This window comes from Pituophis catenifer, unplaced genomic scaffold (assembly GCF_029215685.1).
Source record: "Pituophis catenifer annectens isolate HBS135680 unplaced genomic scaffold, rPitCat1.0.hap2 SCAF_1, whole genome shotgun sequence".
Classification (NCBI taxonomy): Eukaryota; Metazoa; Chordata; class Lepidosauria; order Squamata; family Colubridae; genus Pituophis; species Pituophis catenifer.
Genome location: NW_027256881.1, coordinates 47,062,717 through 47,089,216, shown reverse-complemented (window position 1 = coordinate 47,089,216; position 26,500 = coordinate 47,062,717).

Here is a 26,500-nt window from a genome sequence, read left to right as displayed (position 1 = left end):
GGTGCTCCCGATGTTTTAGGATTGCACTCAAGGCACTTAGTTACTTTTACTTATGAGACTTGTGTGCCATTCCTTGCTAAAGACAGCTTACAGACATTGAATAAAATGCCGACTAAAACAATTAAAACAATAAATAAAGATCTTAAATCTAAAAAATAAAATTTAATTTTTAAAATTATTTTAATTATTTTATTATTGTTATTCATTAAAAATTAAAAGTAAAATTGTGCAGGATGGAGAGAGAGAATTTTCAACAGCAGTGGCCCCCAACCTTTTGGGCACCAGGGACTGGTTCTGTAGAGAAAGGTTTTTCCATGGACCGGGGTCGGGGGGTGGAGATGATTTTGCATGCTGCATCTCTCAGATGGGGCTTTGCTTGTTTGTGTGGACTGGTTGCTGGCATGCTGCGGACCAGTGCCAGTCCATGGACTGGGGGTTGGGGACTCCTGTTCTATGACAGCTTAGTGACAGTTTAGTTTCCAGATCACTGGAAAAAAAGGGAGGGCAATTGTCTGCACTAGTTTTTCTTGGCAGTTTTCTTGGGAATGTTTTTCAGAAGTGGATAGCCATTGCCTCCTTCCTAGGACTGCAAAGAGTGGCTGGCTTTGCGCCGAAAGGAATGACTTGAACTTAGAGTCTCCCAGGTTCTAACCTGATGTCTTAAATATTTTTTATTTTTATTTATTATTTATTAGTCATATTTCTATGCCGCCCACTCTCTGAGGACTCTGGGCGGCTTACACCAAAGACAGTATACTAAATAGCATATTGCCCCCAACAATTTGGGTCCTCATTTTACCCACCTCGGAAGAATGGAAGGCTGAGTCAACCTTGACCGGTGAGATTTGATCCGCTGATCTGCTGAACTAGCAGTCAGCTGAAGTAGCTGCAGTACTGCACTCTAACCACTGCGCCACCTCGGCTCTTACTGCACCAAACTGACTCTCTAATAACATTTACAGTATGTATTTATTTTATATATTTATACTCTGCCTTTCTATGGTTGCTAATACTCAAGACAATTAAAAGCAGTAACATACTACATAAAATGCAATTTAATTAAAACATGGAAAATTAAAAATGTAAGGATGATTCATGAAGTCAAATTAACAGTATATTTCAGTTCAAATGAACTGAAAATACAAGTTTGATAAAAAGAATCCTTGCTTGCCAGTGGACACATATCAAAGATAGAGAAAACGTAATCTTCAGTAGGGACACTTAGAACCTGAGAGGAACCACAAAAACAACCATCTCCAGTGTTCTTGCCAAATAGAATTATTACTGTGATAGATCAGACACAATCTTCTAATGGATACTGAAACTTGAACAGATTTATATGGAAAACTATGGTCTTTCAGAGTCCAAGCTATGTAGGATTTTATAGATAAAAAATTTGAAATTGGGCCAGGAAATAGACACATAGTCACGAATCTGCTGTTTAAAAAGTTACATGATTTGATTCTTATCAATGGACTAGCTATAGCATTCTAGACCCCTGGAAGTTTTTGAATATTTTTCAAAGGCAATGCCTATAGAGAAATTGTTGCAGGTCTCAGATGTTGCTAATAACAACTTCTATATTATTTATAATATAATTCCATTATGTGTTTCTCATAACAAAGTCAGGAAGCATAAATGATCAAAGTATGTTCCTAAAATGCAAGATACATTAGGTAGTATTAGGTAGTAATAAAAAACTAGTTAGGTAGGTTTTTTAAAAATTAATCAGGGAATGTCTTATTGTAACTTAGAATATGGATTTAGACTTACATAGTTTTTCAATAATTGTTATTGAGTCTAATATTGTTTATACTTGTATAGATTCATAAAATAAATGTACCATGTATTTCTGTTGGAGCACACAGAAATAGCAAAGTATGAGGTTCCCCAGCATTTATCAAGTCAAAAAATTCATGCAAATATGCACACAAATAAATCTTCATTTAGTGACCACAATTGGGGCAGGTAACTTGCCATTAAACAAAGTGGTCACTAAATGAAACTGCGTTTGTGCTTACAATCTTATTTCAGCTTTACAAATCTGTGAAAGTCACAAATGTGGGTATTGATTGTAAATTTGCTTTCTTATCTGTGAACGTTGACTAAACTAATTATGTTGCTTGAACTACCTACAGTTTTGAGAAAAAGACTTCCAAAACTCAGATATTGATGCATTTTAAAAGGCATGCATTAGGAAAAATTATACTAAAAGTGTCCCTTAATAAAAGCTAAATATTATGATGTATAATTGCAAAGGTTGTGACACATATTAAAATCTATGAGATAGCTCTATACCAGTTTTTGGCTGATCTGCCCAATTGGAAGTGTTTCCAAAATCTCAGATCTTTTTAAAAGACTAAGATACCCAGATCTGCCTTGGGGACCTTTCTATGCAAAATCTTTGCTGTATCTTTGAGCTATGGGAGTGAGAATGTGTAACGTGAGTTTTAAAAGGTAGAAGGCGTTAGCATAGTTAGCTGCCCTAAGGTGCAAGCCCCCCCCCCCTGGAATTTGCTGGTAAAGGTAAAGGTTCCCCTCACACATATGTGCTAGTTGTTCCCAACTCTAGGGCTCATCGGTGGTGTTCATGAGCGGTGCTCATCTCCGTTTCAAAGCCGAAGAGCCAGCACTGTGCGAAGACGTCTCTGTGGTCATGTGGCCAGCATGACTAAATGCCAAAGGCACACGAAACGCTGTTACCTTCCCACCAAAGATGGTCCCTATTTTTCTACTTGGATTTTTTATGTGCTTTCAAACTGCTAGGTTGGCAGAAGCTGGGACAAGTAACGGGAGCTCATCCTGTTACACGGCACTAGGGTTTCGAACCTCTGAACTGCTGACCTTTTGATCGACTAGCTCAGCGTCTTAGCCTCTGAGCCACCACATCCCTTTATTTTTTTATTTCTCACATTTCTATGCCACCCAATTCCCAAAGGACTCTGGGCGGCTTACAACAAAGAATAAAACAATGCGAACAATCCCATAAAAATGTTAAAAAGAAAAACATTAAAACATTAAAAACTTTAAAAACGTTAAACACATGCACTCCAACATGTGAGTTTAGGAAAGCATAATTCCTATTCAAGTGTATGCATCTTAGAATCATTGGAGTTAAGCAAAAAGCAGATCCTGCAAATTCCTTCATGTGGCTATTATTTTCTACAAAGGATTTTAATAACATGGTCAATTTTGGTTCATTTATAAGCATTCTTTTTGAAAGAGTATAAAGGTCCAGACTCCAGGAGGCTTATACTCCTGAGCCTTTTTTTCTTGCAGCCTATAGATTGGAGCAGAACAGGTCTACAATTGGGCTACTCATAAGATTGACCTTCACTCAACTCCTAAACTGCTTTCTGTGATGATGAACCTTTTCAGTCTTAGCTTATTACTGAGGGCCAAGCTCAAAACTTGAAGCAGTCATGTTCCCAGCAAAGAAGCATCCATTTTAATTTTACACAGTTCCTTGAATTGAATTTTGGACAAGTGCAGGAAACTAAAATTTATCCATTTTGTGAACTGCCAATTATAAATATGGTTGCATAATGAACATCAACAGGAAGCCCTATCTGAATTGAGGGCCCAAGGCATTACCTGAAGATGCTGCATAGTAATGCCAAGTTAGCACAAGAGGTTTTATCGCTCTAGGGAAAGATACATTTTTCAATTGTTTAATTGGATGCTAAGCAGTACATTAATAGTATATATAAAAGTCAAGACAGGACCAGTTGACTTTCTTCTTTTATTATTTTTAATTTCAATATATTTTTACCTGACATTTTAATGTTCCAGTTAATCTGGAATTAAAAAATAGTTACATTAGTTAATCTGTTAAACTAGTTAATTTGAATTACAAAATTGGCTTTCTCACCTACTGTCCAGATTATTCAAATATAACTTAAGATCCCCATTTAATGATACATATATGTTTCAAGGGAATCATCCATATAACAACAACAACAACAACAACAACAACAACAACAACAACAACTTTATTGTCATTGTATGTGTATACCCATACAACGATATTCACTTAACACCCAAAGACCAGATCCAACACACATAACAATCCCCAAACACATTCTCATCCACCACAAATTCCCCACCCCTAAACTACCCAAACATCCACACAACAGACCAAGTAATGCTGTCCAACAGCTCACTGATAGTGGCCCTTTAGTTCATTGTTGAGTGCAATTATAGCTCTGGGATAAAAACTATTCAGAAAACATGTGGGCTGAGTTTTAATTGTTCTGTATCTTCTGCCAGTAGCTGTTTGTCATGGCTTGGATAGGCCCCACTTACTGTTGGTAGAGGACTTGTCCTCACATGGAGCTTCCATCTCATTGGAAACCTATTATTAAGGCAGGCTGAAGCTTGAGACCAAGGTGTTCTCACTTGAAAATAGTGTTTTCCATTGGAAAGTGGAAGAAAATCTATTATGGAAATATTTTTCTTCACAGGGCATTGTAGAATTTTCAGAGGTCAATTACCTGCTAGACTCCACTTGGTGTCTTGCAGAACTACTTCCTTCCTTCCCTCCACTCTGAGCTCTGGACCTACATGTCCATTTCTGCTCTGGACCCATGTCTGGCATCTTTCCTTTCTTCCCCTTCCCTTTTATTCTTCTTTGGCCAGGAAATCTTCCAGAAGGCTGATATTTCTATTGGTAAACTTCAGGTAAGAGGATGATTAGAATTTTGCATAAACTAAGCTCTATACACTATTTTGTAATGCTGAAATAAAGTTGTGGCAATCTAGAAATCTTACAGTTCAAGAACTAGCTGCTCTCAAGTTTGGGGAGAAAAAATGGTACATTCTGTCCCCTGACTCCAAGAGTAAAGCAGAAGCTCTCAAGCAAATCCTACAATCTACTCAGCACAAGTAAGGTCAAGGCAGGAGACATAATTCTCTGCTTCTCCCAGGGATCATTTAGTGTCTGCTAATTGTTGCCCTGTGGATGACCCCTCTGTGTGGGCAGCATCGTTATCAGTCTCATTTCTGAGGCACGGTTTTAAAAAAAAGGCTGTTTGGCTCAAGGAGGTGAGGAAATTACATCAATGATTACCCAAAAGATAGGTACCTTCTCTTTCTGCCAAGGTATTTCCATAGTGGAGGCAAACATCCTGCAATTGGCAGGGGCATCTGTGAGGGAGGAGATCAAAACACACACAAAAAGTTAACCTCAAGGTCATGGCCGCCATCTTGAGCTTTTTTAAAATCCTCCTTGTGCATGTCCCTGGAATGTGAGCACCATGAATTTAATTGTTTTTGTTTTCTTGGGTGATTGGAGCAAACGTGTTTGTGTTCTATTAAATTCCACTAGAATAGTTGAAGGGAATGGAAAAATGGACAGACTCATTATTTTGCAACTGTAAACTAAGGGCTGTCCCTAAGTATTCACTCTTGCTCATGCACACAGACAGAAACTGGTTGACAACATTCAGGAAACAGTGCTATTCTGAAGAAATGACTGTAGTTACAAAGATAAACTGGCAGGAAGGTGTCTTTGGAATGAGATGAATTTAATGAATCATATCTGTATTTCTTTTAAAAAATCCCCAGCTGCTCTTAAATTTCAGGGGGATTTGAGTGATAAAAGATATTTCCTCCGTCCTTTTAGATGTGCATTAGAACAGAGACAGCTTGGAAATAAACCCTTCTGGGAATCAAACCTCCCTCTTCTCTAATTTGCGTTAAAGAAAGAATGAGCCATCCATGCTCCTGAAACTTAAAGGAGCATAATTAGTTATTTGCTATTACTGAACTAAAAAGAGGAGGAGTAGACCATCTTTTAGATTTTGCATCTACTGGGCTATTGTTAAAGCAAGAGGATACTATTCCCATTTGCCCTCCTTCTCTCTCCTCCCATCATGGAGCACATTCTTTCTGAGCACATTGATTTATTTAAATTAAAAATAATGATCCCCTTTCTCCTGTTCATTCTTTCCATTTGTAGAACTCTCTCTATAATTCTTATTAACAATTGATTGTAGGTATTGGTGTCAGAATGTCTAATTTGATACCCAAAAATTGAGGTGGGGGATCCACATTCAGATTTTGGCAAGACCCACTGCTATTTGAATTTAGTATAAGAGACTGCTGTGGGTTATATTCCCTTGATGAGATAGAAATGTGATGGTTAATCATTCAGCCTCACTGTGATTTAAATTTGCTAACGTTACAATTCATGAGAGCTGCTCATTTCTGTGATATAATATGAAGTAACGCTGGTGTTTTTATTTTTGCTAATAATGACATCATCTTAAGGGGGCCTATATGGACCAATACTCAAAGTAGCCTGCTACAAGATCAAGTATTAGACCTATTTTGGTAGTCAAAGATCCAGCTAGGTGGCAGCATTTACTGGAGCACAAGACACTAAGATAGCATCTTGCTAGCATTTAGATGAAAGATCGCTAGGCAAGTTGTAGGCTGGGATGTTGAAAAAAAAAACGGCTTTAAAATTCATCCCCAGAAGCTTGTTGGAGAATGGGTGCTATAACATACCCGTGGAACGTCTCTGTTTAATGTCAGTTTTCCCTGGTGCATTTTAGCAGAGCAATGAGAATATAGTGAAATGGGATAATGGTGGCAACATTCCTCTGGAAGCCAATCAGAGTTTTGGGTAGGTTGATTTGATAGAGAAGAAAGAGTTAAAATCCCACATCAGAGGTTTACATTAAAAATCTGAAGGTTTTGGTATATATTTTTTCTTTTTTAAAATAAATATATGAAACAGATGTGAACTTTCTCATATTGCTTAATAGCCTCTTCATGGTACGATGGGAGATTGTATTGCATAGACCCTTCCTCAACCTTTTGGGGCTGATGGACACATTCAGAATTTTTAAATTTTTAAATGAATCCCATGGACTGAAAACAATTGGAAATAACCATTTTGCCAGATTGCAAAACAGCAAGGATGTTCCATTCCGTTCCGTTCCGTTCCGTTCCGTTCCGTTCCGTTCCGTTCCATTCCATTCTCTCTCTCTCTCTCTCTCTCTCTCTCTCTCTCTCTCTCTCTCTCTCTCTCTCCCTCCCTCCCTCCCTCCCTCTCCCTCCCTCCCTCCCTCTCCCTCCCTCCCTCCCTCCCTCTCTCCTTCCCTCCTAAGGAAAGCAGTGTGCTGTAAACACATACATGTTTCGTTTCTAAGAAATCTTATGGGCCTCTTTCAGGACTGATTCTGAATATCTACTGATTGCTGAGCTCTGGGAATCACTACACTTGATAACTACACTTAGACTGTTCTGCTCCTTGTATATATATTCCTATTCTTTTTTTATTTAAATAAAAGACAATATTCTAAATCAAAGAGGGTAGAGGTAGACGAGACTGTGTTATTCAAATCATGCACACTTCAGTTCTGCTTTATTTATTTATTTACTTCTGGCTAAGAAAATCCCTGATGAGAAATGAAGCGCTTGTGCTTAGCTAATCTACACCCTTTCTCCAAAACTGATGGAAAATGAAGTGTCTAGTAACCATCTCAGCTTCCTGGCTGGGAACAAATGACTCTTCGAAGTTCAGTCACTGAACTAATTATCCGAAAATGATTGCCTGGGGTTGGATCATTTATCATCTCATCAGCATTCAGTGCCACTGCTATAGGATGAAGGAAGAAATGAGAAAGAGGAAGAAACCCTTAAGAAGATGATCAGATAAAAGGAGAGCAGGAAGAAGGGAAATGGTTCTGTACGCAGCACTGTCTCTCTCTAATCATGCCCCCTCCCAGTCCAACATAAGAAAATAACTGAAATGAAATTATTTTTTTGTGAGAGTGAACTGGAAGCTTCAGGGCTCAAGGTACCTATGGATTCTTGAAGGACCACATTCAGACTTGCTCATTATAATAACTGGGCTTGGTTATAACTAAATTCATGATCTGGAGGTTGAATTAATATACTCTTTGTGAGACATTAGGCTAGATTCACACATTATGTTAAGAAACATTCCAGTCTGTTGGGTAGTTTGATCTCGGCTAATTGAGGGTTTTTGAGGGGCCACACTTGAATAAATGGTGACTTTTGATTGATATATGACACAGTCTAAATGTGCAATCCCATTTATTCTTCACTAGGGTTTACTTTATATATCTGTGCTGTATATTTTACAAAGAGGCTGGTAAATATTGGCATAAAAATTCTTTTAACTCAAATGCTTAACAAGAAAAACAAAAAAAAATTTCTAACAACTTCTCTATTTCCTTTAGAAATAATCTCTTGATGACTCACTCTCATAGGTTTTTCCATCATTCATTCAGCTATAAGCGAAACCAAGTCATTCATGTTATTAGCCTCTCAAAGATTCAGAAGCAGCTATATGATGGATGTTTACTAATGGAAATTCATGTTTAGAATACATGCCATGAAAATTTTAAAATATTATGCAGTGATAGTTCTCTGAAATAAGTTACCTTTCATTGTCTGTTCCAGAAATCTAACTGGATAGATGCAGCTATATTTTATAACTCCAAATTGTGTGTTCCTTCCAGCTCTGGTGCCTCTTTGTAACAAAAAAAAAAGACTTTAATTCTAATAAATGAGTAAGTTGTATGATTAAAAAAAAAATCCTTCGGGCTAACTGAATGTTAATGGTATTATCAGCAAGATAATATTTACCATGCAAATATTTGTGGCCCAAATGTTCTCTCTAATATGAAATGTGACTTTTTCCTCTTTTCTTAAGAGCTAAGTTAGGAGGTTGGAAAATGGAACTGAAAAATCATGTGTTGGTTCTTCAAAGAATTAGTGAACAAAATCCTTGGAAATTCTATTCAGAATTTGGAATTGGAATCTGGAAATGTTGCATAAAAAATAGACCCAACTTGGACTATCCTGTTCTTATCACAAGTTGTATCATTATCAAGGTCTTCAGTTTAAACCAATTAACTCCAGAAATATACACCGAAAGACAGAAAGGTCTTTGTTGATAATTCTTGGTCCCCCATTCATGGAATCCATGAGTTAAGATGAGAAAAATGTGTCTGGAAATCAGGTTTCTGCAGTAGCATACTGTGATTGCCATCTTTTTTTGTTTCTGAGAGAATTACATCCTAATCTTCTATATAAAATAGTGTTTAGAATTGAGACTAGGGTGCTGCAAAGCTTGATGTATGGAACCAGATCTCTTCAATCAGGTATAAATGACATTAATATTAATATAAGCTTACAATAAAAAATAAGTTGAGGTCTCAAGCAGTAAAAATAGCAATCCAAGCAAAACTCAAGCCAGCATTATGAAAGATTTTTCTTTTAGATCTGACAGAACGTCATTTGGCGATTGCAGCACCAATTCTGATTCCAATTCACTGGTTAGATTTATAGCTTAATTGTCCCAATTTATTTATATCCAGATCCTTCTTTCTTGCAAGCATGTTGTTTCGTATCTTCTAGTAATTTGTTTTTAATATTTTTTAATATTTAAGATATATTGTTGTGGTAATTTTAAATTCCCATTTAAGTTGGAGTTATTTAGTTCTCTGCACTGTGTTAAATTCAGCGCTCCTTTGGGAAGAAAAGCAGTTACTTATTTTAATAAATACATAAATCCCACAGAGATCTGATAATAAACTAGAGATGGAAACTGATCACACTGAGTACAATTGAAGTTAAAGTAGTCAAGATCTGTAGTCAGAAGTTTATAATAACACACATACTGTAGGGTATTATTGTGGCATGAAAACAAAACAAAACAAAAGCCTTTTTGTTCAATCACATGCCTGTGCTTTCTATACATACTTCACCTTTCTGATTTAAAAGAGTTTAAAGAGTTTATATATCTCTATATAATTCTGGTCCACCTGTTCACTTATTTATTTATCAAATTTGTATGCCAACTAAAGGACCAAGCATCAAACTTGGGCCTTTCCGTAAGTAAGGAATATGCTGCCCTGGATGCTTGCAGCCAGGGATGCCATCTAGCCAACTTAGTGCAGTTTTTAAAAGTCCATTACTGAATTGCTTTGCTTGCCTTCAAGAATGGCTGAAACAGATGGCACTTTTCGCCTACAAGATTAGCAAAAATGAATAGGAAATTATCACCACAATGTTGGAAATGTAACTCAGCGACAGGATCTTTTTATCACATGTGGTGGCTACATACAAAAGCTAGGATTTTATGACGTCAGATAAGGGCATGGTTGGAAGAGATACTAGACCAAAATATAGATCTGAGACCAGAACGATTCCTATTAGGAATCACAAAAGAGAAATATGACAAAGGGCAGATATACTTAATGCTGCATGTTATAACTGCAGCAAGATTGGTTTAGGCACAATATTGGAAAAACGAAGAAATCCCTCCCCCCCACCCTGGAAGAAGAAATAATAAAGAAAATATTGGTCTGTGCCAAAATGGACAGGCTGACACTAGAAATTAAAAACAAGGGTGAGACAGAATATTTTGAAATATGGAACAAATTGTATCAATGGTTGGAAAGGAGGAAAAGGAGTCAGAGAAGAAAAGATTGAGGATTTGAGGAATAGAAAGTGGATAATAATTAGATAAAGATATAAATGAGGACAAGGGATATGGTTATAAGATCAAAATGGCAATGTATGATAAGTAGTGATTATATTTGTTGTTATGTTAAAGATATGTATGGAAATGACAAAATCGGGATGGTCACACCATGTTCAGTGTTTTTAATGTTTATTTAATAAATTTTTTTTAAAAAAAGAATGGCTGAAACAAAGTGAGGCAAGCTTCCTCTGATTGGAAAAGGAGACAGCATGGACCAACTGAAAGTGTAACCTGGTTGCAGGTAGCTTGTGGAGCAGAAGGTGCCTCTCATCTTTTCCTGATGGCCAAGGTGGCCTTCCATCCTGTCCTCCACATCTGGAAGGAAGAAGCCATGGTTTTTTTCAGGAAGGACTCTGCTGCCTCTTTGCAATGTGTGTGGATGGTGGGCTTTCTTCAGCTGGATTAAGAAGTCTAGGAGAATGCCAGGCTTGTTTTCATTGCTGTGGCAATGAACTTAGAAATAACTAGCTGGGCTATTAAAACAGCTGCAATGAGAGCTTCTCAGTCCTATCTGCTGATTGGGGGGGTCCTATTTGCAACCCATGGGAAGCTGGTTAGCAAACTGGACAGATAGAGTAAATTCAGGATAAACTTCTGCATTTAGATACAATTTCACTCTGCTGAAAGAGCTCAAAGACAAGAAGTAATGGGTGGAAGCTTGTTAAAGAGAGATCCAACCTAGAAGTAAGAAGAAATTTTCTGACAGTGAGAACAATTAATCAATGGAGAAGCTTGACTCTTGTCAAGCTTCTCCATTGTTATGGTTATGGATGCTCCATCACTGGAGCATCAAATATAGACTAAACGATCATTTGACCGGGATGGTGTAAGGCTCCTGCCTTGAGCAGAGGGTTGGACTAGAAGACCTCTGAGGTCTCTTTCAGCCCTATGATTCTAGGGTTCCTGGGTAAGACACAGGAAACCTTGACTACGTCAAATCCACATCTCATGTGTAGATGTCGGCAAAAAGGGGAATGGTCTCTTCTGAACAAGACTGCTTGAAAACATCTATTAGACCTTCAGAAACCACACCTAGAAATGATTGTAATAGCTTGGTTGGGGTCTTGAGATATGTTTGGTCATAGTGTTTATTCTTGACAGCCAACATGGCCGCACTTTCTACCTAGTGTGGCCCCTTCATGATTCTACTAACCCAATGTCCTGGTTGCCAGAACTTTTTGTTACCTAATTTAGGTAAATCCCATAGTATCTAGTATGTAGCAATTCTCAACAGGGTTTTCCTATCTGCTTTTGGAGTTCAGAATTCCAGAAAATGATTCAGAGTGCTAGATTCTAAATTCCTTCCCTTAAAGTTCAATGCACTTTTTCTGCAAACCACTAGGTGTCAGTGAGTCATCTGATTTTCACTATATACAATACTAGACAGAGAACCAGGAAAGATCTGGGTGCAAAGTTGGCCTGCTGTTTCTTTCAAGGCAGTTTAGAAAGCAAGGAAGGTTGTTTCTCTTTGTGTCCAGCAGAAGATATTAGATAAGATTTACACTTAAGACAGCGACACTTCAGCTACAGCAAGTCTCTGTGCTTTAAAGTAAGCCAAACCAAATAAAATCCAGGCATCCAAAACTCAGAATGGTGATCATTCTTTCTTAAATTCAGTTTTGAAAAGCAATTTAATTCGACTCTTGTCAGATCCTGATACCCACTGATACTTTAATCCCAAGCAAAGCTTTTCATTGATTTACGTAACATCTGTAGGACTTTCTTCTAGGCACAGAAGAAAAGAACCCCAAAATGAGTAGCTTTTTCAGTAGTTGAAGGCAGAAATCTTTTGAGGTTTTAAGAAGCTACAAAGTGTATGGATTAATTGGCTGATGTGAGAAAAGAAAGTCTAGTTGCGGGTATAGGGGAACAATCCTCTAGACTATAGTTATTTTTCTCCTTCTAAAAGTAGATTTTAGACATGGGTAGAGTTGTAAGATTCAAAGCCAGAAAATTTTCATATTTTATTAAAGCTCTGGATATGGCAGACAATAATAATAATAATAATAATAATAATAATAATAATAATAATAATAATAATAATTATTATTATTATTATTATTATTATTATTTTGCAATACTGTAATTGCAATGGGCCTGTCATCCATCTTCTTCCCTGATTAAGATTTCAGGTATTTAGTAAATGAGGGGACTGGACAATAGATGAGGGGGTTGCCCAAAAGATTCACAGCAGACTTATTTATTGACATCTGGAGTTTTAAAGCTCTATGACTGTTCTGTGGACTTTAAATGTGGCAAACTGCCGGTGTGAGCAGAAACAACTCACTGTACTACCCATTTGTTTCTGTTTTATATATATATATATATATATATATATATATATATATATATATATATATATGGCCAATATTATTTACACTTGTGCACATGTGCATATTTTGCATTTCCCCCAAATTTGCTTTATCCATTTAAAGCAGAGAAGAGGGAGAAGGTAATAGAAGGAAGTGAGCTATTTTATCATAACCCCTTGAAATAGGCTGAACATTTGGCTCCTGTAATTTTTCCTGACAATTGCATGCACACACTTGGTACAAAATACCTGACATGACCTTGGTTGCCCCTGGTAAATGTCAGCACATAATTGTTTTCTCAAGTAGCCCTAGCAGCTTCTCCTTGCTAATAAAGAATTCTGGTAAAGAGAAAACCGTTTTTAAGACAATTTTGCCTGATATGCATATCTATTTCTACAGGAGCTGTAATCTTTCCTGGTTATGCCGCCGACAGAGGATATTAGCAATATTTACATGAGCAGCAAGAGGTGTTTTTATGGCAAGATTAATTTGTCACTGAGTTTTCATGCAGCTGAGAACTGTGGCCCATTTGATGAATACCAGTGTATTACATATGCAAGCATAGCCTATTTTGAGACCTTGTGCTTTGTAGATAGTGACCTGCCCATTAGAACTGGAAAAGCATGTCTACACTACAAGATTTCAAATGCCACTTGATTGGGGCTCCAGAAAACAACATACAGAGGCCTAGGAAGGAAATAGGGGTACATATTTGTCCCAGCATTCTTTCTGTAGGCAACAGGAAACTATGCATATAGCATATACAAAAATTAAAATATTTTTGGTGCTAGAATAGCCGGATCACTTTTAGTTTGGGCCACTTTATTTACATAAATTAACCCCTAAATTCCTTGTGTCTCATTTCTGTAATAATCTATTACTTTTCAAGACATAAGACACATACAAATCAGAGACAGAGAGATGTGTTTTTCTTATTATATGTATTTGTAAGTGTGCTTTCTTTCAAAATCTGTACTTCTGACTATATTTTATCTAAAGGATACAAATGTTAAAAGTATCCTAATGCACTTATGAATTTGCAGCTGAATCCCAGTATGCAGAAAAGTGAGAAAACTTAAGAGTATAATTGCATTCTGAAACGCATGTTCATTTGGGAGGGATAGATCAAATCAGTAGTGACATATGCAATGAATTTCACAAGCTTCTCCATGAGGTACAAATATAGTTTATAATTCAGATACAACTGTTGAGTTGCAAACTCTTCTGGGTTAACAGAATAATGTTTTGACCTCTTCAGTCTCCCTTTCTTGGGAGCTACATGGCAACCTGCCTAAACAACTATTGTCAGAAACCTGACATTTTGCTATCAAGCCAATACAATTATGGCAACAAAAAAAGTAAGATCATGTTGAAACTCTTCTTACCTTTGGACTGATTTGGGGTATTTTTCCTACTCTGAAACTGTCTTTGATTCCAGAAAAGTTAGAATATTATTTCTCTCTCTCTCCAGATTCTTAGTGAAGACAAAAAAAATATCTCTTGGATTCTTATGCAGATTTATTGTGGCAAATTCTTTCTTTTCTCAGATACCTGAAATATATATTCTTAGTCCCACATATGTATTTATTCTTCTTTTGATTGGATCCTCTATTTATTGTTTTTCATTTTCAACATATGAATAAAGAAGTGGTGCAATCTGTGGACAGAGGCCCAGGTCTATGTTACTGTATATTTAAGTGAGCACCTGTGCTTAATTTATTATTGTGTATAGTGTTTTAGAGGACTTAAATTTCCATTCTTAGCATTGTGGTTGCAAAGCTACACCTGGTTTCAATGCAATATGAAGATGTATCAGTCAGAGATGGACAGGTCACTCTGTTCTATAGCTTGGTGTAGACTGTAATTATCAGCCAAATAGGGAAAGCTAGCCAGACTGGACATGATGTGTGATTAAGTGATACTATCTGCAATTCAGTCTGTGACACAGTATTGGGGGATTGCAGCCGTGCACATTGTACTCAACATGGCATATCAACTAACACAAAAATACCACCCTCATTTCAGAATGACATGTGAGGCTGCTTTTAATGTTCAAAGATATTGGGGAAGGCTGGGAAGTAAGCTGATATAATAGTAATAATGCTTTATCTGCATTTTGATTCCAATTGAAAATGTTTGTTTTAATTTTTTTTTTTAAAAAAAAACTTAAACTGCCTTCATCCATAGCAGCTTGCATTCTGCAAGCCATCATACTGGACTCCCAGGTAAATGATTAAGGACAAGGAAGAAGCCTTTTAGGTAGGGTCTCCCGATCAGTGACATGAGCTTTGGTCAGTGGTCCAAAGTCTTATGGAAACTTATGAAGACCAAAATGACCTCACTGGCTTTTTAAAAATTAGATTGCTTGTTTTACTTGTAATGGGTACTTTGAATTGACTTGTTCTACATCATTAATGCACAGCACTATCTTTACAGAATGTCTAAAATTTATTTTATGCTTTAAAAATTCAGAAGGACACACATGCATAACTGAAAGTTGTGAAAAGTTTGTGTCCATTCAAAACTATCATATATACAGAAATGTTCCATACCAGGATCGGAGAGACCAGATGTTTTCTTCAATCATTTTTGTGGCTTTGGATGGTCCCTGTCATTGCTTCAGAATATGCACAACTTCCAATTATGCATAGATTGTTCTGAATATTTAAACTGTAAAATAAGCTTTAGGGCATTACTATAGATTACTAAAGGAAACAGTACAATGAAAATCATTTGAGACACCTGCTGTAAGTAAAGCCAGCAATTTTTAAAATGCCCAAGGAAGATGGTGCGAACGAGAAAAAGAAGTAGTGATTCCAGGGTCTGACTTCCCACTTTGCATTCAGGGGAAAGATTTTTCCTCAAACTCAGTCTCAGAAGTTGCAGCATAAGAAAAGATCATTTTGCCAATTAAAATACTACTATTTATGTTCTTTGGCTATGAAAATACCAGGCTATTGAATACAGCAGAGGTACAATCTCCACAATGCACTGAAGACCCAGAAGTTCATGAAGTGAATCTAGCTACGTTTATCGACTGAAGATGTTTATTTTAATGAAGGTGGGACTAACCATTCAAATATAACTTTAACTGGGATTGCCTGTTGCTGGAGCAACATTTGAGTTGATCCTTTGGATTGCATGGAGCTGTCCAGGGTACTATCTATTTTTGATTGACTTGACCTTGACTTACATTGCTTACTTTTGAATTATTTTACTTGAACCAGGAATCTAGACCTTGGCCAGGTCTGCTCCACTTGTCTGTGACTTTACACTCTCCTTGGGTGGGTGGGTGGGGGCTGGGGGTTTACATTTGAAACAGAGCACAAGGAAGATATCATATACAGTGCCAGTCCTTCAAGGTAGATCAGGACAAGGCACAGACTCCTCTGGAATGATTGGAAGTCAACTTTACCAATATACGTTATAGTTAACAGAATTTTAAAAGTGTGACTGTGCTTTTGTTCTCTCTGCCTTATACCTCATGGCATTAAAGCAGAGCCAGTTTGAGTTTCTAAAATTTTCCAGGCTTAAAACATGTTTCTGTAACTGTTGCCACATAGTTTCTCCAAGGTCATCTCTGGAGCTTGCCAGAGAAGCACCAGAAATTCATGCAGTGGACAACTTTCCTCCTGATAGATACTTCAGGCTCATTCAATCAAGAGTGATTGAATGATTCAGCAGTGAATGGTTCAGTGCAGATAAAGGACAGAATTATCTTCTCAAGAGAGAATTGCAAGGATCCTTATACTTCAGATGCACAGAATAAAGACTGAGCCCATATACCAAGCAGCTTTATTGTTTCAATAAACCCGAGTAAATCATATCACGACTTACTGTTAAACAGGAACTCAGCTAATGAGATTGATTTGATACAAAAATCTTACATTGTTTAGGTAGTGAGATTCAGCTTCTTGATCCTGCTGTATCATGCTTTACAGTCTCCTTTCAGCAATACAGCTAGCTTTTAAATGCCCCCTTCTTCTCCCCCTCCCATGGTTGGCATTTTATGATAGGAGGGCTGTGATTTCCTGGCATTGTTGCTAGCCTGGAAATAATAGTTGCATCCCAACAATACCTTTAGGGATTGGGTCTAAGTATGGTCTATAAGTCAAAACAGCACAGATGGCATAGCACAAGTATGCAAACATTGCTTACTTGAAGACAATGATCTCTGTGTGCCAAAGCCCGAGTCTTGCCAAGCTTTTCATAGGGATCATTGCAAAGACAGAGCTAATGTGCAGAGACTGGCAAGGACAATGTGGAAATCTTGTAGATGTTTACAGGAAATCTACTTCCCTCTATTAAAGGCCGGCAAAGGAAGAATGCATAGAAGTGGACATTATTTGCCATTTTGAACAGGTGCTTAGTCAAGCCTGACAAGAGAATCTTATCTTTCATGCTTTTCCTTCTGCTTAGCAACAAAACCATTCTGCCATGCATCCCTTACTGCTAGCAGGAAACAAAAGGAAAGGCCGGGTGTTTCTTAGGCTCTGTCTTGTTATGTGTCACATTTCTCAAGCATTTCTAATATATAAACTCTTATAAAGGCTGGATCTCTTCTAAGGACCTCGAAGAGTCTTGGACAGATCATGCATGGAAGCTTCTTTTGTTTTGGTCAAGAACAGCCAATGTGACAGAAGTTAAACAACTTGGTAGTATCTAGGCAGAATTGGACTTTGTATCAAGGACAGCTCCACCATTAGGCAGAGTGAAAGGAATGCCTTGAGCAGCAGATCTTGGTGTAACAGCCCCTGGCTCTTTCCTTGCATTGAAGAATAGAGTTGTCTATCATCTAAAGTTAGACTACTGTCTCATTTGTGTTACAGGATACCATCCTATCTTGAGTTCCAAGGTCAGAATCAACTGCTATTAGTTTTCTGTTGTCTATGGAATGAAAAAGCAAAATGTCTCAGGCTTGCTTCACTGGATATATGAAATGCTTGCCGGTGTGATATATTTGGTTGTTCTGTTGTTGAGGCTCACTATTCATTTCTTCAAAAACCTTTGCAAGAACCAACCCAAAGCTGATTCTTTTTTTGTAGCCAGCAGAGACTCTTAATATTTTTGGGGAGGCTGAAAATTATGTTGGATGGAATCATATATGGCTAAGAATTTTGGGAGAGCTTTTAAATTTTGATGTTGCCTATTTTGAAGATTATGTTACTGTCTTCACTTGTTCCAAAATTATCTTTTAGCAAACACAGTTAAAAGGGGCTTCATGTGATTGTGGTATCTCCGTTTATACGATGCCAGCATTCCAGCAGTTGCATGTTGGAGATACGTTTTACAAATCAGAAATGAGATTGGAAAGCTTGTAAATTGAATTTGTGGAGAGGGAATTTACGTACAGTTGTTATAGGTTATAGTCCCACAGGTGCTATTTAACATATAGTTATTATGAGCGGATGCTTTACAAGTATAATGCTTACTCCTTCTTCATGTGCTCTTTTTAAGTTACACTTTTCCCTCACCACTTCTGTTCTGTTATTTTATTTCCAGTATTTATATATATATATACCATCCTAATCCTAGCAGACTCTGAGTGGATCATAATAAATAAAGCTAGAATACAAAAACCTATATAAAAAATGGACACATGGCAAGGATCATGAAACAACTAAGGTGTGAAATCATGCTTAAGCATGACAGTTTTCACTTGCTTCAAAATGCATTGAGGCTTGCGGCCATCCCTACCACAGGGGAAAGTGCTGTCCAAAATGTGGGGCTACAACCATGAAGGTCTGCTGCCTGATCCACACCTTATGAACCTCACAAAGAGGTGGAACCCTCAAGAGACCATTTTTAGATGTCCAGACCAGATAGACAGATTCTATACTGGGAAGACATTGCCAGATGTATCCTGCTATGTTCTCAACAGGGCATTCAAGGCAGTGGTGAAATGTAAAATTTGTTACTACCAGTTCTGTGGACATGGCTTGGTGGGGTGACTTGGTGGGCATGGCCAACTTTTTATTTTTTCTTTTAAAAACCTTTTTTCTACAGCCTCTTCGGCCGAAGAAGTTGTAAAAAAAAATGCTTTTAAAAGGCTCTGACGATCCCAGCTGAGTTGCCTGATCGTCAGAGGCTTTTGTTTTCTTTTAAAAGTGTTTTTTTTTTTCTTTTAAAAGAAAAAAAAGCCCCTGACGATCAGGCAACTCAGCTGGGATCGTCAGAGCCTTTTAAAAGCATTTTTACAACATCTTCAGCCAAAGAGATTGTAGAAAAAAATGCTTTTAAAAAACGCTGACAATCCCAGCTGAGCTGCGTGATCATTTTTACTTTTAAAAGCATTTTTTCGGCTGAAGAAAAAATGCTTTTAAAAGTAAAAAAAAAAAAAAGCCTCTGATGATGGTGCAGCTCAGCTGGGCATGGAGGGGGGGCAGGGATTTTTGCTACCGGTTTTCTGAACCACCCGCCACCATCGCTACAGGATCGGGCGAGCCAGTCTGAACTGGGAGCATTTCACCCCTGATTCAAGGTAATAACTGTCACTTACTGTAGATGGTTGAATGGAATCAACCAAAACATCATCAGTTGGAAATGCAGCAAAGACAATGTAAATAAGCTAGAAATATTTTTCAAGGAAAGCATGAACATGAAAAATTCTTATTTTTTCTATTCAGATCTCCGCAAATTGTTTGCAAAGGTTTGTGCAAGCAACAACAGAGTGAAGAAGGTCAGAAATAAACAGCTCAAAGAAAGTGTCCAAGGTTGCTTCCAACAGTAATTATGTTTTCTTTGGCTTTGCTCATCAAAATGCAAGAACAGTCCTGCTGTCCTGTTGTTTGGGAGAGATGCACAGATCACAGCCCTAGGTAGTAACACCCCAGGCCATGTTTCATAGTTAATGCATGCATTATGTTGCCATAATCATATCTTATTATACTAATGACACTGAAAATTTGCAAATTCTTAAAAACAAAAACTCTTGAAAATAGGAGGGACCCTTCTAGTGAGGGGTCTGGGTCCCATAGCACAATTTGTAGGCAGCAGGTTGAGCCTGCAGTCATTACAAGCTTAGAGGCACTTTATAACCTGACTGTCTGATAAACTGAAGTTCTGACAGAAAGGCTGCACATCCATGTCCAAGATATATTATTACAATTCACATTGAGATAAGAAATCCCTGCAATGTTAGTGTTTTGAAGGGGTCTCTTTACTCAGGCCTTTGATGGGGATGACTGGAGTCTCTTTTTAACTTGGATTGCTTTCTTTTGTTTTCACCCAGTTTGTCATTCTGTGTTGTGGCCCGCCAGCGGCCTGCGCGGATTGTTACTGATCCCAATGACGAGGAGGCTGGTGTGGTGTCGCACCAGCAGCCTGTGCAGCCGGCGCTCGAGTCGGACAGTGAAGAGGCTGAAGAAGATGTGGTGTCAGAGGCAGAGATTCAACCAGGGCCTTCAGAACCTCCAGAGGCTCCTTTAAGTGAAGAGGATGAAGTGGAGGAGCCTTTTCTCAATGCACGGCCATGCAGAGCTGCCAAAAGGCAGGAGTGGTTACTCAAGAGGAGGTCTCTTCGAGAGTAAGGCTTGGGGCTAATTGGCCACTCCCTTAGCCTTTAAGTTTGCACACAGCTTGTAAAAAGCTGCAGGAAACAATGTTTGTTCGTTCACTGATCATTGAGTTTGGATTTTCTCTGCAAACTTTGCTTCTGGGCTTTCTGCCAACTCTTGTAAGACTCTATCTTATCTGTGGAATTTTGGGCAGGTTGTTAACAACATTTTATTAACAGCCTGCATTTGCAAAAGACTGCGTTTTGAAGTAAACTGAGTTTTGTTTGGAGTTTGTTTGTGCTGCGTTCTTTGGGATCCGTAGCTGGGGCAGAACATTCTGCCGCCTCTATTCTTTTTTATTTCTTGTTTTTATTGTCATATTTCACTGGAAGTCAGGCAGCATATACATTTAATCAATCAATCAATCAATCAATCAATCAATCAATCAAAACTTAAAATAGAGATGAGGGGACAATCATTCCCCCCCTACACACATACTTTATAAGCAAGGGTCTGACTCATACACATGATAGAAGCAATTCAAGATTTTTCCCAAAGGTGCTTTTTCAGGAGGCAACTGGACTTACTTTCTTTTTCTTTTTTTATTGAAGACAAGAAAGTCCAGTTGCCTCCTGAAAAAGCACCTTTGGGACAGCCATGATCTGGATGACTGAGAATCTCTACAGAATTCAAGATTTAAATCAAGACCTGAGAAAGTGAAACCAACTAATCTTAAGATAACCTTTATTGTCATTTTTTTTTCCTGTGGGCACTCTGGCACATATTAAAAATGAAATTCTGCTGCCTGCTCTCAAAAGTGTACACATAACATAACACACATACAGATATGCTATATACATATGTATATACTTACACCTTAACATTTAAATACATATAAATATTAATCACTGTCCATATTACTGCAGTAACAGTAACATTGCACGTATCCAGCCCAGGGTCTGTAGTTTGTGGACCCCTGATTTAGTGCAATATAAAAAATGCAAATAATTTTTCTGCAGACCACCTAAATTTTCTCGCGGACCACCAGCTGGTGACTGCTGCTATAGAGTTCTATGGTTATGCAGGGAAATGGCAATTTTTAATGGAATATCAAATACTTTGCCTTTCTGGTTTTAACCCATGGTATCCTCCAACTACAGGTAGTCCTCAACTTACAATAGTTCATTTAGTGACCGAAGTTACAACATCCCTGAAAAAGATGACTTATGACTGTTTTTCATACTTATGACCGTTGCAGCATCCCCATGGTCACCTGATCAAAATTCAGATGCTTGGCAACTGATTCCTATTTATAACGATTGCAGTGTCCTGGTCAGTTACCACCGGTTCTCTTTGCGCACGCGCTTTGCATCACCAGTACCGACTCGGCCGAACCGGGCTGAACCGAGAGCAACTCACCACTGGTCCTGGTGTCATGTGATCCCCTTTTGCAACCTTCTGATAAGCAAAGTCAATGGGGAAGCCAGATTCACTTAACAACCGTGTTATTAACTGAAGAACTGCAGCAATTCACTTAACAAATGTGGCAAAAAAGGTCGGAAAGTGGGGCAAAACTTAACAAATATCTCAGCAACAGAAATGTTGGACTCAATTATTGGTTGTAAGTCAAGGACTACCTGTATAGGGATCGAATAGGCAGCAGTAAAAAATAAATTGGTCTTGAGATAGCAGAATGCTACTGCATATCTACAATGTGAGGTGCCGAGACTCAGAATTGTGAAATTCTTGGTTAAGTTAATCACAGTTTGGGGAAAGGCCACATTCTGAGAAGAATTATGGTTTTAATTTTATGCAAAGCTCTTGAATTATGCTACTTATAGGGCATTGTGGGAAAATGAAACAGAAGGTTTGAACTCCCTGCCACTGTTTATGAATGCTTTAGAAATCATAAGATGCTATTTACATACTAATAGGCTACCAGAAGGCACTTTCTTAAACTCTCTCAAAGTAGTGATTCTCCATATTTTAAAATATATTTGTGCTAAATAAAATGGGGGGGGGGCACAGGCTTGTTGCTAACAAGAAATTGAATGCTGGATGCTATTTTCTTCTGGATTCTATTGGTTTTGACATGACATTATTGTAAGTGGCAAATGGAAGAAAGAGGCTCAAAGTTCCTCTGTCTTAAGTGTTTTTCTGTTAAGGGTAGAATTACGATTCAAGGTTTGGGATTCTGCTTTCCTCCCCCCCTTTGTTTCTGTCCTTCGCCAATGCTGTGCGTAATCACTCTTTGTTTCCATTCTTCTACATTTTCTCCCCATAGACTTATCTCCATAATAGTAAGCAAGGGGAAGTCAAGTCAAAGAAATGGCCTCAGCTGGCTGGAGTTTTCAGCGTGTCATCTCTCCGACTTGGAACTTCATTTCAAACATGATTAGCTCATTCATATTTCACATTAGTTTACTTATTTATTCATTTTTTGTGTAGATCTAATTTTTTCCAGTTAAGAACTGTGTAAATAGCCCTAATGAGCCTTGAGGGCTCTCATTTGCTTAGAGAAATTAAAACAAGCTGGGAAATCTCCAAACACGTGGGTCTTTAGGTAAAAATGTATTTTTCTACCTAGAGATAGTCATTCCCCCCACCCCCCCATATTTTAATCATTTATCTGTAGTAATCAGCTCCTGTTGTTACTTCAAATTTGTGGCATAAAGATCTTATCACACACAAATTACCAAAACTCTTTGCTGTGTATTGCCTTTGCTGAATTTTGGCTTTCATCCTTGATAATTGCTAACCCAAACATAGTATACAAATTCAGTCTAAAACTCACTTTGATTTGGTTTGAGAAATTCATAATTATCATATGAGCCTTCCCTCAATCCCCAGCCCAAGATTTGCACTAGTACAGCTTATTCCAACTCTTCATTAATTTTCTTAGAGACAGATGATATATCAGTAATATTCACAGTGTGCACTGGTTATTGACATCTAACAGTAAATAAAATCTCCCTCCTTCCTTTCCTTTCCTTTCCTTTCCTTTCCTTTCCTTTCCTTTCCTTTCCTTTCCTTTCCTTTCCTTTCCTTTCCTTTCCTTTCCTTTCCTTTCCTTTCCTTTCCTTTCCTTTCCTTCCTTCCTCCCTCCTTCCTTTTCTTCCATCCATCCTCTTACCTGACATCATCATTGCTTTCCAATGATTGTGGCAATTCTTTTCCTTAGTGACAGTGACAAAAAAACTCCCACCTTGTTTTGAAGGACTATCTTTTTTCTAGAGAAATCAAACTCCTATTCCTGCAAAACCAAAAACCAAAAATAATAAAAATAATTGCCAGAACAAAAAGACTTTACTCCAACACATAATGTCTTCATTAAACACAATTATGAGATTATTACTATGTGATAGTCTCTGTTGTGTTCCTTCTGTTATTGTTTGTCTTTCACTGCTTCTGCTTCTCTGAACTTGATGCAGTGCTAAATGCTGAAGAGCAATCTTATTACCAGAAAGTTATAAGCAATAGACTGAGAGAGAATCTAAACCAGTTTTCCACAGTACAGTTTTATCGTTTGATCTGTTCAAAGTCCCCAAATTACTTTTATTTTCCTAGGTCTCTGCATGCTAGGAGAGTTTGAGGTCCATGCTGGATTATTTAAATCTTTCCAAAATAGCTTTCTTCTAAGAAAATTAGACCCTGGTGTAGGATATGTTAGGTGACACATGGAGTAGAGACAGCAGTCTCTGCAGGTCAAAGTAGCAGAACTGATATTCATGGAGTGCAGGCTCATGGATTTGATGAGGGGTAGAGAAATTATGCCGTAGGGATATAAAGAGTTACTTGGTGTTAGCCATATCACTGCAATGACACTTTGTAGTTAAATGTAGTTGAAGTGAAGTTAAGCACAATATTTAATATCACTATATCTACTGAGCCACAGAGTGCTATTTATTTTTAATTGAATTAAATTGCTTGCAAAATGAAGGAAGCATGCTTTCATTTATATTTCATTCTAAAGTGTTCAGGAATGATCACAAAAGAAAATGTTGCTTCTGCCTTAGGGGTTCCCAACCCCCTGTCCGTGGCCTGGTACAGGTTGTGGCATACCAGAAACAGGGCCGCACAAACAAGCGAAGCTTCCATGAAATGCAGGCAGCACATGAAACCACGCCCCTCTGGTACGTGGAAAAATATCTCTCCATGGAATCGGTCCCTGGTGCCCAAAAGGTTGGGGCCCGCTGTTCTAGCTGTCTCATCTTGGCATTCTTGGGACAGATTGCTACCCATTGATGGCATATGATTATCTCCCTTGGGACCAGAGGAGCTGTCAGCCAGTCTTCCTAATATTACAATTTCTTGTTTCTGGGGGTCTCTGACTTCTGATTTCTTCAAAGTCCAGAACCACCAGGAGCCTTGGTGGTGCAATGGACTAAAGTGCTGTTAAGTAGCACTTAGCTGCCAGCTGCCTGCAATTACTGTGAGTTCAAATCTCACCAGGGTCAAGGTTGACTCAGCCTTCCATCCTTCCGAGGTAGGTAAAATAAGGACCCAGATTGTGGGGGCAATAAGCTGACTTTGTATAAAAAAGAACACCGCTTGGGAGGGCCGAAAGCCCTACTAAGCAGGTATATACAAAAGTATGAAGGCTATTGCTTAACACATTGTAAGCCGCCCTGAGTCTCTGGAGAAGGGCGGCATATAAATCAAACCAATAAATAAATAAATTAACATTTACTTGATTGTTCCTGGATGTGGAATTGTTGAAATATTCTATGAGATATGAATAGAAATAGCATTTAAGCTTATAGTATCCCATAGCACTCTCTGGACAATTTACAATGACGAAGCATTATTTGCAAATAACCCCCAACAATCTAGGCATTCATTTTACTGACCTTGAAAAGATGGAAAGCTGAGCCAATCTTGAGCCCCATCAGGATCGAACTCCAGCCCGTGGGCAGAGTTTGGCTGTAATAGTGCACTATAACCACTGTGCCACCAGGGATGATGTTCCAATGATGCAGTCTTTCTCTGGATTTCACTTAAAAGGAAATCATTTGTATTCTATACAGAGTGATCATAATAGTGATAATTTAGTCAAATCTTATTTCTTTGCTCACCAGATTTATTTAGTATAATATCTTAACATTCTCTCAGGATGCTTCTGCACAGGTTTGAATTCTCTGCTCATATGCTCCTTCTTGGCTTGTCAGTGGTTCATAGTTTCAAATTACAGTACTACCGTGTTTCCTGGAAAATAAGTTCCTGTCTTATATTATTTTGAACCCTGAAATAAGCCCTTGGCCTTATTGCCATGCGCTCAAAAGCCTGATTGGGCTTATTATCAGGGGATGTCTTATTTTGGGGGGAACAGGGTAGGCCTGAAAACTGGCCTAAGCACTCAGTTAGACCTCATGAGTCCACTATTTGTTGATTTTCTTCCAAAACGTGAGGTGTACCTCCTTTTGGGAGGTATAGACCAGTGGTGGGTTTCAAATTTTTTTTACTACCAGTTCTGTGGGTGTGGCTTGGTGGACGTGGCTTGGTGGACGTGGCAGGAGAAGGATACTGTAAAATCTCCATTCCCTCCCCAATCAGCTGGGACTTGGGAGGCAGAGAATAGATGGGGGCAGGGCCAGTCAGGATTTTTACTACTGGTTCTCCTAATTATTCAGAATTTCTGCTACTGGTTCTCCAGAACTGGTCAGAACCTGCTGAAAACCACCTCTGGTATAGACACATTCTAGGAGAAGTATGAAGAAATGTTAAGTTACTCTTTCCCATAATTTCATTGATTGTCTTCATTGTTCATTTGTATTCATTTTGGTGTTTGGATTTTTAGGGAGGTATGTATGTTAAGATTTCACTAAAGGGAGGAGCAATGGCAAAATGAGTATATGTACTGTATAGAATAAGGAAAATAAACTTGATGGAGATATGCAGGAACCATTGCCTAGGCAAAAAGGACTGAAACATGTTTTGAGTCCAGAACTATGAGATAAATCTGGAAGTGACTCGGGCACTCTAATTCACTGAACTATAAAAAGGAGGAGGAGATACAGTATGCTGCAGGATTCTGTTATTATGGCCAATCTCAATGTAAATAGTTTTAGTCACCCCATGGAATTGATTTCCTGGTCTGGTCTACCTAGTTGGTCTCATAGTATCAGGCAAGGCAAATCTGCAAAAATCCTCAGAACTTGATGGAATTG